Genomic DNA, 13,000 nt, shown 5'->3' with positions numbered 1-13,000 from the left:
ATTTGCGAATGTTGAACCAGCCCTGCATCCCAGGAATGAATCCCACTTGATCATGGTGAATAATTCTTTTTATATGCCGTTGAATTCGATTTGCTAGTATCTTATTGAGAATTTTTGCATCCGTATTCATCAGGGATATTGGCCGGTAGTTCTCTTTTTTTACTGGGTCTCTGTCTGGTTTAGGGATCAAAGTAATACTGGCTTCATAGAATGAGTCTGGAAGTTTTCCTTCCCTTTCTATTTCTTGGAATAGCTTGAGAAGGATAGGTATTATCTCTGCTTTAAACGTCTGGTAGAACTCCCCTGGGAAGCCATCTGGTCCTGGACTCTTATTTGTTGGGAGATTTTTGATAACCGATTCAATTTCTTCACTGGTTATGGGTCTGTTCAAGCTTTCTATTTCCTCCTGATTGAGTTTTGGAAGAGTGTGGGTGTTCAGGAATTTGTCCATTTCTTCCAGGTTGTCCAATTTGTTGGCATATAATTTTTCATAGTATTCCGTGATAATTGCTTGTATCTCTGAGGGATTGGTTGTAATAATTCCATTTTCATTCATGATTTTATCTATTTGGGTCATCTCCCTTTTCTTTTTGAGAAGCCTGGCTAGAGGTTTGTCAATTTTGTTTATTTTTTCAAAAAACCAACTCTTGGTTTCGTTGATCTGCTCTACAGTTTTTTTAGACTCTATATTGTTTATTTCTGCTCTGATCTTTATTGTTTCTCTTCTTCTTCTGGGTTTAGGCTGCCTTTGCTGTTCTGCTTCTATTTCCTTTAGGTGTGCTGTTAGATTTTGTATTTGGGATTTTTCTTGTTTCTTGAGATAGGCCTGGATTGCAATGTATTTTCCTCTCAGGACTGCCTTCGCTGCGTCCCAAAGCGTTTGGATTGTTGTATTTTCATTTTCGTTTGTTTCCATATATTTTTTAATTTCTTCTCTAATTGCCTGGTTGACCCACTCATTCGTTAGTAGGGTGTTCTTTAACCTCCATGCTTTTGGAGGTTTTCCAGACTTTTTTCTGTGGTTGATTTCAAGCTTCATAGCATTGTGGTCTGAAAGTATGCATGGTATAATTTCAATTCTGGTAAACTTATGAAGGGCTGTTTTGTGACCCAGTATATGATCTATCTTGGAGAATGTTCCATGTGCACTCGAGAAGAAAGTATATTCTGTTGCTTTGGGATGCAGAGTTCTAAATATATCTGTCAAGTCCATCTGATCCAATGTCTCATTCAGGGCTCTTGTTTCTTTATTGACCGTGTGTCTAGATGATCTATCCATTTCTGTAAGTGGGGTGTTAAAGTCCCCTGCAATTACCACATTCTGATCAATAAGGTTGCTTATGTTTATGAGTAGTTGTTTTATATATTTGGGGGCTCCGGTATTCGGCGCATAGACATTTATAATTGTTAGCTCTTCCTGATGAATAGACCCTGTAACTATTATATAATGTCCTTCTTCATCTCTTGTTACAGCCTTTAATTTAAAGTCTAGTTTGTCTGATATAAGTATGGCTACTCCAGCTTTCTTTTGGCTTCCAGTAGCATGATAAATAGTTCTCCATCCCCTCACTCTCAATCTAAAGGTGTCCTCAGGTCTAAAATGAGTCTCTTGTAGACAGCAAATAGATGGGTCTTGTTTTTTTATCCATTCTGATACCCTATGTCTTTTGGTTGGCGCATTTAATCCATTTACATTCAGTGTTATTATAGAAAGATACGGGTTTAGAGTCATTGTGATGTCTGTTGTTTTATGCTTGTAGTGTTGTCTCTGGTACTTTGTCTCACAGGGTCCCCCTTAGGATCTCTTGTAGGGCTGGTTTAGTGGTGACAAATTCCTTCAGTTTTTGTTTGTTTGGGAAGACCTTTATCTCTCCTTCTATTCTAAATGACAGACTTGCTGGATAAAGGATTCTCGGCTGCATATTTTTTCTGTCTAGCACACTGAAAATCTCGTGCCAATTCTTTCTGGCCTGCCAAGTTTCAAAAGAGAGATCAGTCACGAGTCTTATAGGTCTCCCTTTATATGTGAGGGCACGTTTACCCCTTGCTGCTTTCAGAATTTTCTCTTTATCCTTGTATTTTGCCAGTTTCACTATGATATGTTGTGCAGAAGATCGATTCAAGTTACGTCTGAAGGGAGTTCTCTGTGCCTCTTGGATTTCAATGCCTTTTTCCTTCCCCAGTTCAGGGAAGTTCTCAGCTATTATTTCTTCAAGTACCCCTTCAGCACCTTTCCCTCTCTCTTCCTCCTCTGGGATACCAATTATGCGTATATTATTTCTTTTTAGTGTATCACTTAGTTCTCTAATTTTCCCCTCATACTCCTGGATTTTTTTATCTCTCTTTTTCTCAGCTTCCTCTTTTTCCATAACTTTATCTTCTAGTTCTCCTATTCTCTCCTCTGCCTCTTCAATCCGAGCCGTGGTGGTTTCCATTTTGTTTTGCATTTCATTTAAAGCGTTTTTCAGCTCCTCGTGACTGTTCCTTAGTCCCTTGATCTCTGTAGCAAGAGATTCTCTGCTGTCCTCTATACTGTTTTCAAGCCCGGCGATTAATTTTATGACTATTATTCTAAATTCACTTTCTGTTATATTATTTAAATCCTTTTTGATCAGCTCATTAGCTGTTGTTATTTCCTGGAGATTCTTCTGAGGGGAATTCTTCCGCTTGGTCATTTTGGATAGTCCCTGGCGTGGTGAGGACCTGCAGGGCACTTCCCCTGTGCTGTGGTGTATAACTGGAGTTGGTGGGCGGAATCGCAGTCAGACCTGATGTCTGCCCCCGGCCCACCGCTGGGGCCACAGTCAGACTGGTGTGTGCCTTCTCTTCCCCTCTCCTAGGGGCGGGATTCACTGTGTGGTGGCGTGGCCCGTCTGGGCTACTTGCACACTGCCAGGCTTGTGATGCTGGGGATCTGGCGTATTAGCTGGGGTGGGTAGGCAAGGTGCACAGGGGCAGGAGGGGCAGGCTTAGCTCGCTTCTCCTTAAGTGATCCACTTCGGGAGGGGCCCTGTGGCAGCGGGAGGGAGTCAGATCCGCTGCCAGAGGTTTGGCTCCTCCGCAGAAGCACAGAGTTGGGTGTTTGCGCGGAGCGAGGAAGTTCCCTGGCAGGAACTGGTTCTCTTTGGGATTTTGGCTGGGGGATGGGCGGGGGAGATGGCGCTGGCGAGCGCCTTTGTTCCCCACCAAACTGAGCTCTGTCGTCCGGGGGCTCAGCAGCTCTCCCTCCCTTTGTCTTCCAGCCTTCCCGCTTTCCGAGCAGAGCTGTTAACTTATGACCTCCCAGACGCTAAGTCGCGCTTGCTGTCGGAACACAGTCCGTCAGCCCCTCCGCTTTTGCCAGCCAGACTCGGGGGCTCTGCTTGGCTGGCAAGCCACCTCTCTGCCCCGGCTCCCTCCCGCCAGTCCGTGGAGCGCGCTCCGCCTCGCCGCCCTTCCTACCCTCTTCCGTGGGCCTCTCGTCTGCGCTTGGCTCCAGCGACTCCGTTCTGCTAATCCTCTGGCGGGTTTCTGGGTTATTTAGGCAGGTGTAGGTGGAATCTAAGTGATCAGCAGGACGTGCGGTGAGCCCAGCGTCCTCCTACGCCGCCATCTTCCCAAGCCCCTCCCACAAATGCTTTTTAATTGATAACGTTAGGAATCCATTTCTGAGAAGATGGATGATGTCATTTTCCCCCTAAGTCCATGCTTATATCAATCTTTGCTTTCATCGATTTATATGCATGGAGGAGTTTCTAAGAATAAAATTTCCTCAACCAAGTAATGGTGGCGTTTACGTATCTCAAGGATCCTACTTGGGATTTTAGTAAAGGCTGTGGAGGAAGTTCCCAAATTGGGCAAGAAATGACATCCCATGATCTATAGCAGTTGTCTGGTCGGCTGGCTCTTCCTATCTGTCCCACTATTAAATTGAATATGGGTTGATGAATGACACCTTTTACATTAAAGTGTTAGATGCTTCCTCCTCACTCACCCATATGAGATTCATGTATTCTTAGTTCAGTGTTTATTTTCAGATGTATTTCCTTAACCTAGAAACTAATTAACGCATGCAAATCAGACAGAATAGTGGATAATCCCCCCAACATAGGAGAGCCCACCATCTAATAAGTTTGATTTAAGTCTCTGGCATATTGCTTCACTTTATCTTCATGCCCACTTACGGATAAATGAAGGCAGAATTGATGAAATTAACTCATTTGCAACTTGCATAGCTGGTTTACGGAATAACTAAAACCACACTTCAGATCAGTCTGATTTCGAGCCAATTTGTTTCACCCCTCCTCTACGTGAGCTGTTTAAATTTTAGACCGCATTCAAATTTTGATCTGCATATATTCTTGGAATCTCAAACATTTCAAAGACAGCAATGAACTCTGAGTTAAAAGTAGAAAGGAAGGCATTGGGATTTGAAATCATTAATGGAAATTCAGAAAAGCTTTCCCACATTCTAATTATGTCTCTGCCTCGCCTTTTGGTATACCCTGTACGGACTGTTCTTTGTTCATTTGATAATGAACAACAACCGTCATAACCCTCAGCAAAAGAAAAATCCACGTATATATGGATGTATACATACACATGCACCCACACATTATTTCTATAAAACGTGGCGGCCCAGATACTTATTGATGCCTACCAAACCGGAAATAGGAAAGGCGGTTGATTCTAGCAGTTTTTCCTAAAACAAAAATAATGATTAATTTTGCTTATGAATCTTCCATTTGGCCAGGGCTCACAAGAGATGGCTCGTCTCTGCTCTGCACAACATTTGCAGGGGTGGGTCTACTGGGGATGGAAGAGCCACTTCCTGGATGGCAGACAATTCAGTGTTGAACTAGACAACGTGGTCAGTCGTGGCTGGAAGCGAGAGTATGGTGGCTCTCCACATGAACCTCTCCATACAGGCATGTCCCTGGCATGCCTGGTCTTCTTCACAGCCTGATGACTTCCTGACAAGTGTGCATATCCCAGGAAGCCAAGCAGAAGCTATGCCAACGTTGGGACCCATTATCAGAAGCCACATAGTATCGCTTCTGTTGCAGTTACATGGTAGCTATAAGATGCCATTTGGGTGGTAGGAAGCATGTGCAAGTAACATTAAATAAGAGCTCACACCCACTCTGATTAAGCTTTAAATAAGGAAATAAAAGCAGCGGTTGCCACCGACAGTCTAAGATAGGCTTTATGTTCAACCTGAGCCCTCAGTTATAAAATCAAGCTCTCCCTGGGCACACATCTAGTAGTGGGTATGTTTTAAAGGCATCTACTTGGAAGTTACAAACCTTTATTTCCCAACACGACATGTGTTACTTCTTTAAGGAATATGCCTGGTGGACTGTAAGAATTTTATTTCTACAAACTTTACTTAAAATTACAATTTTTTTTTCTTTTCAGGCCAGCACTGAACTGATTTCATACTGATTTCATTATGCTCTGCTCAGCACCCGACACACTGCCTTGCACACCTGGGTGCTTAATAATGTGATTCGATGATGAATTCCTATTATAAGCCCTTCATGGGATTCAAAAATATTTCACTGTGTGATTTAGGTTACAGCACTTGACTAAAGTTTTTTTTTTTCCTTCCTTTTATTCATTTAATACATATTTATTGAGGATTTCCAAGGTCATAGTTTTTAATTATTGGCTTGGGGAGTAAAGTAGAAGGAATCTAATAAGTACCTGATTTTTTTTTTTTTTTGAAATTATATAAGGTCCAGGGCAGATGATATAATTTAAGTCTATTCAACTTAAATCCATACCAGGCTGTGAATAAAGGCCATGCCCTTGTCCTCTGAGAGAAGGGACAGTGTGTTTATGTCACTTTGGAATATAAGATAATTACCCAAATGGTCAATTCAGCAACTACAGCAACACGAACAGCCAAATGTCTCCTATGAATATCCTTTTACTTTCATCTCAAGAACCGAATTTTGTTTCTCTGGTCATAGGTATGTGTTTGTGTGCATTTTTAAATACTGAAATACATGTTTAGAATATACAATTATTGTCATCCCTGGAAAAACTTTAATTTGTTTTTCATTTATCTATTTAAAATGGATTTGGGGGGCGCCTGGGTGGCTCAACTGGTTAAACGTCCGACTTGGGCTCAGGTCATGATCTCATGGTTTGTGAGTTGCAGCCCTGCGTCAGGCTCTGGACTGACAGCACAGAGGCTGCAGCCTGCTTTGAGTTCTGTGTGTGTCTCTCCCTCTGCCGCTCCCCTGCTCGCTCTCTCTCTCTCAAAAATAAATAAAAACTTTTAAAAAGGTAAAAAAAAAAAAATGGATTTGGGCAGCAAACTGATACCAGATACTTCTGAGAGAAACTTATGTGTATTTAAATATCCATTTTCTTTGGCTATTTTAAATACATGCTTTGCCAACATCACCTGGAGACCAGTCCTGCTGAGGCCATTGATCGTGAATGACTGTTATAAATTATTCTGTCTTCCATGATGATTTTCTAGACTACAAACCTGGTGCCACGTGGAGTATGAACCTGGATGCGATGAGGTTATATTTCCTTAGCTATAGATTGGATACAGTATTTCCATTTGTTACCATCTCACTTAGACACTTCTGCTTTCTCCATTCCCCAATTCAGTGTTCTATTTTGAATTTCTAATGAAATGAAAGTGTGGACCTCACCTATTTTCCCAAAGGTCACCTTCTTTAATTTCGAAGAGGAGGGATGTATGGCTGGTTCACCCTAAGTTGTTGGCCTGGGCACATATAGACTCCCCTCCCTATGCAAAGGCCATTCTGCCTTAGTGCTACTAAGCGGACTGCTCATTTCTTGTCCCTTAGCTGATAGACTAAGAAAGATTTTCATTTCTTCTGCAAGTCTATTCTTTTTTTTCCCCTCCAACTAAAATGCATTAATAAAATATATGTCATTGCTTGTTTTCTTTTTAATTTATCTTACTGAAACAACGTTATCGTGCATGTATGGGCATTACAGGTACTACTTTAAATGTGTATTGCTTTTTAAATGGCCTCTATGTCTTTCGGAGGTAACATCTAGATATGTAGGGATTGAGTAAGATTATTAAATTTCTTTTCCTGGGTTGGAATGATTTCTCCCATTAATTCAAACATCCTTTCTTTTTATTGCAACTCACTTGAGTTGCTCTTCAAATACAAACACAGTTCAAATCTGTTTGATGTTTTAATGATCCACTCCAACCTGAAATGATAGGATTAGAGCCTGGATTTTACAGTGTAAGTAGTTTGTTCATAAAATGTGTTAGTTGTGAAACTTTTGTTGTTGTTGCTGTATGTTGAGTTGTCTACTGCTGTGGTGAATACTCTGCCTGAACTGACAACATCTCCTGCCTTTGATGGAAACACATGGTCTTGGGAGAAATTAACCAGATTAAAGGGACTGTTATTAGAGTGATGATTAAATCTTGAGCAAATGGGTGTGCTGACATTTAAGACATGAAAAATAGAGGTTCTCATTATGTTTATCTCTTGTACTTAATAAATTATCATGAAACTAAAACTTATTTGTGGAGGAGGGATTTGTTGAGTCCTTTCTTCCTTTTCTGGGTCCACCTGTCCTTCTATCTTTCTAATCCTTTCAGTGGAGGAGCTAATGACCCCATCAGTTTCAGTCTTTCCTACTTTCTGGAAGCAATCACCCAGCACCAATATCCACACGGAATTCCTTATACTCCCCACAGATTATTTTGAAATAATTGGCAATAAATATACCAGGCATCTAACTTACTTCGTAATGGTTTAGAATGGAAAAGGAAACTGTATTGGTTCACTGACTTTGTATACCTCCTGGAGATCTTTAGACTGAGATATTTGAAAACTATTAATTCACTCTTGCCAGGTAACATCACAGAAAGGCAGTCATCTATCCCTGGAGGAAGTGACCTAAAATAAAAAATATATATATATATATTTAAAATCCTCCAATTTTAAGAGCAGAGTGTAAATTGATATTTGTTTTCACATAAGCTCTTTTCCTTAAACTGTTTTATGTTTTTTTTGTAAGTAACTACAATTCTTAGGAAATATGCTAATTAGTTTGTGTGTACATTCTATGTAAATAACTCACCAGATTCATTTTTCAATTTCTAACATTTAGACAACAGCAATGACTTTTTAAAAAAATCGTTCTAAAAGGTATCAAAAATTCCAATAATCTGGAAAGTTTTCTGCTGCTTTTATTTTAGCCTTAACTTCTGTGTATGAGAAAGTGACTTGTTTGTGCTTAAGGAATATTGGGAAACAGTGCTCTCTTTTGTCAATCAACAACTTCTGTCAGAGTTGCAAGTTCCTAGATTACACCAACTAGGGTTGTCATGAGGTGTAAAGTCGGAGGAAATGTTCAAATTTGATCTTACACAGCGAATAACAAGTCCAACGATACTCAGAATGTTATGGTTTCATTATTTCTACCAAGTTTAGAATAGAAACTACAAAACAAAAGCAGGAAAAAATATGTCCAATAGCTTTGTTTTTAATCTCATTAAGTATCTTTTTAATATCGTAAGTTTTCTAAGAAATGTTAATTTGGTAAAATAAGTCCACCAAATGATGGCTAAGTGACTGATTTTATTCTTTCTACAATTTTTGCTTTAATATCTTGAATAAGGATATGAAACAGACAGCAAAATGTTTTAGGAAGAAGTGGCTTGTGTTTCAGAGGGGTATTGTAACATCTCTGAAGCCCTGCCTTTCTTCATCTTGAGTTGTCTTTCCAGATAGTATTGATTTATACTTAAAATAGTAATAAATATTAGTGTTACACATATAGGATTTGCATTTTAACTAGGGTTACATTCACTAAGTTTGTTTTATACAGAGTTGTGAACACTGAACTTAATAACAAAAATATATTTCAGTTTGGCCCACAATAGTGCAGTGATTTTCTACTTGCTTCCTTTTGGTTACTCTGTATCGGGGATGATCCTGAGCATTTTATATATTTACTCCTTTAATCCCACTTAACCCTGTGAGAGACAGACTCTGGCAGTCACGACATTAGAGATGCAGAAACTCAGGTGGAGAAGGACGTTTACTTCCCCCAAGGTCATGCAAGTCAACCACAAATATTTGATGTGAGTCCAGGCTACCGCACTCCAGAGTCTCTGCTCTTCGGGGCTATCTGGGGCTACCTCTCACATTGTAGAAATATGATAGATACAATTTGTAGTTCCTATTAGATGCCAAAAAATGGGATTTCTCTGCAATATCTGATGTAATTGTCCCAGAAAATCTGCAAAATAAGGACATTAATTTACTGTCCATAAAGATGAGAAAATGTTGCTTTGGAATGCTGAATAACTTTCCCACTTGCTCAAAATTATGTCAACTGCCAAACCTAGAATATAAATCTTTGGGTTAAGTTACCCTTAGGCCTTAGGTGTTTCAACCAGTTCCAAAATTCTACAGTGTTATTATTTTTTCCTTTTAAAAATGTTACAGTGAAACTGATAAAGCTGAGATTGTGGACAGATATCAGCAAGAAGAGGATGAAGGAAAAATGCAAATTGTTATTGCAAAGCACATGAAGTATACACTATTGGGTAACTGCAGATTGTTACCAGGAATAATGACACACAAAAAAGTATTAAAGTAAAGGTAAGGAGCATGATCAGTGTTGCAAGGTGGTTTCCTAAGCAACAGACTCTGAGTTAGAGATTAACATGAGCAGAAGTTTTATTAGGACACTATCTTGGGCAACACCTGTGGCAGGGGGCAGGCGAGGGTTTAGGGAGAATTTGAGCAGTGATGCAATCCTAATCAAGGCCTTGGCTGACTCTACTGGAATCTCTGGAGCTGGGATGGCCACTCAGCATTTTCCTAGTTTGGGATATGGGGCTCAGGCTCTTATAATCCAGCATTAATCAGTCATTGATCAGCTAAGGAAAATCACGGGCTTCCCTTGGAAATAGGTGCGACCTCAAAGAAAGCCACTTTCTTTAGCCCAGGTAATTTCCAAAGAACAAAATTCTGTGGTGGATATCGGCCAGTGATACCCACAGAAATAGGGAAAACAGTCCCCATTTCCTGAAGGGGGTCTGATTGGTACATCATTGCATCCACCAAAGGCCACCTGTTGTCCTAACCCAATTCACTTTTTCTGTATAGTTTCACAGCATCCTTTCTAGGATTGCAGTAGGCTTCTCTTCCCAGAGGATTTATGAAGGTTAGTGGCACATGGTATAATCCCCATTACTGGAGTAGGTCTTGGGAGTTTCAATAGCTACTAATGGGACTAATGACATAATTTATTAATTTCTGAGCTCAAAATTAAAATGTGGGTTCCTTGTTAAAAATGTATTTAAAGGGGCGCCTGGGTGACTTGGTCGGTTAAGCGTCCGACTTCGGCTCAGGTCGTGATCTCACGGTCCGTGAGTTCGAGCCCCGCGTCGGGCTCTGTGCTGGCAGCTCGGAGCCTGGAGCCTGTTTCGGATTCTGTGTCTCCCTCTCTCTCTGCCCCTCCCCTGTTCATGCTCTGTCTCTCTCTGTCTCAAAAATAAATAAACATTAAAAAAAATTAAAAAAAAATGTATTTAAAAATTTCAAGGGGGTGATGGTAGAGCACTAAACCGAGTATGAGATTATTCTAAGTGTGGGGCCTTATGGACTCCACAGGTTGAATATTCATGAAGCTAGCCCTGGCTACCATTGTTTCCCATTCTTTCCCTCTCTTAGTATCTATTCTAGACTTCTCTTGCCCTCAGCCAGGACCTTCTACGGGCTGGAAGGATTACCTGGTGGTCTGAGGGGGCTGAGTCCCTGGTATGGTGACAACAGCCGACATATCATCATATTGGTTAAGAAAATAGTAAGAGAGGCCAGGTAGATCACTTGTCACTAAACTTAGGTCTCTGCCCCCAATGTTTAAAAGGCAGCAATATTTCCTCCTGATGATCAGCATCAGTTACCCCTACAAGAATAATGTCTCTTTTCTTTGCTTGCTAGTTACAAGATACCAAGAACCCAAAATCTTTGTAACTTGATGCAGTTCTCTTGTGATTTTTTTTTGTTCTGCTTATGTTCAATCATTTAAAAAAATTTTTTTAAATGTTCATTCATTTTTTAGAGAGAGAGACAGACAGATGTGAGCAGGGGAGGGCAAAGAGAGAGGGACACGCAGAATCCAAAGCAGGCTCCTGGTTCTGAGCTGTCAGCACAGAACCTGATGTAGGGATCGAACTCACAAACTGTGAGATCATGACCTGAGTCAAAGTCGGACGCTTAACCAACTAAGCCACCCAGCCCCCCCTCAATTGTTGATGTAACATTTAACCTACAATATATTATTGCAGGGTCTATCCAACCTTTTGACTTAGTGAGTCAAAGAAAATGCAGACCGTGATGAACAGTACTGGAGTTGTGGTCACTTGAAAGATTGTAGTCAAGGGATTCTCCCCTTATTTAAGGTATACAGCCAATTTTCCTTTAAAGTGATTGTAAAATGAGAAAAATATTTTATATTTTGCCACATATTTATCCATTTTGACACTCTTATTCCTTTATGTAGGTTCAAATTTTCATCTGGAACAATTTTCCTTTTGCCTTAAAAGCTTCCTTCGATATTACTTGTAGAATAAGTCTACTAGCAATGAATTCCCTGAATTTTTCTCTATTTTCAAATGCTTTTAATTTACTTTGATTATTGAAGAGGATTTTCTCTGCATATACAATTCAAGATTAGCTTTTCTTTTCTCTTTGTTTCCTAGCACTTTTAAGACACGGTTGAATTTTCTTTTGGCTTGAGCATTTTCTAGTCAGAAGTCTATAATAACTATTGTCTTTGGTTTGCTGTAGGTGTATGTTTTCCTTGTGAATGATTTTAAGGTTCTCATTCACTTTTTTATGATATTTATTTATAAAGTGTTTCAATGCTAATTTCTTTTTTTAAGTTTATTTATTTACATTGATAGAGAGTGAGCAAGCATGTGCATGCACTCAGGTGGAACAGAGAGAGGGGGAGAGAGAATCCCAAGCAAAAAATTAAAAAAAAAAAATAAGAATATTAACCCTAACAGTCCTGTCTGTGATCCTGCATTAGATCAATGAGGTACCAGGAATAGGAGGGTCCACCGAAGAGGCAGCATATACAACTGAGAGACTAATTTGACAATTAAAGAGATGTCTTTAACTGATCTTTTTTAAGGGTGTCAAGTATACACAATGGGGAAAGGGCAGTCTCTTTTACAGTGGTATTGGGAAAACTGGACATCCACATGCAAAGGAATGAAATTGGACCCTATCTTACACCATACACAAAAAATACTCAAAATCCATGAAAGCCCTAAGTATAAGACCTGAAATTATAAAATACCTAGAAGAAAACTTAGAGGAAAATCTTGACATTGGTCTTGGTGATGTTTTCATGGATGTGACACAAAACCACAGGTAACAAAAGCAAAAACAGACAAGCAGGACTATGTCAAACTAAAAAAGGTTCTGCACAGTAAAAGCAACAATCAATAGAGTCAACAGGAAGCCTATGGAATGGGGGAAAATATTTGCAAATGATATATCTGATAAAGGGCTAATCTCCAAAATGTATAGGGCACTTCGACAACTAAATAGCAAAAAATAAAAAAAAATAAGTAACCCAATTAAAAGAAGTCCAAAGAAGGCATACATACTAGTGGCCAACAGATATATGAAAAGATGCTTGATGTCACTACTCATCAGGGAAATGCAAATCAAAACCACAATGAGCTATCACCTTCTGCTTATTAGGATAGACACCATCAAAACTCAAAGGATAACAAAGGTTGATGAAGTGGTGGAGAATTGGACCCTTTATACACTGCTGATGGAAATGTAAAGTGGTGCAGCTGCTTGTGGACAACAGCATGGAGGTTTGTCAAAACATTAAAAACAGAACTACCATAAAATTCGTCACTTTCACTGCTGGGGATATGTCCAAAGGAAATGAAATCACTGTCTCAAAGAGATATTTGTACCCCATGTTCATAGCAGCGTTAGTCAAAAAAGCCAACATATGGAAA

This window comes from Leopardus geoffroyi, chromosome A1 (assembly GCF_018350155.1).
Source record: "Leopardus geoffroyi isolate Oge1 chromosome A1, O.geoffroyi_Oge1_pat1.0, whole genome shotgun sequence".
Taxonomy (NCBI): Eukaryota; Metazoa; Chordata; class Mammalia; order Carnivora; family Felidae; genus Leopardus; species Leopardus geoffroyi.
This window is presented reverse-complemented; position numbering follows the sequence as displayed.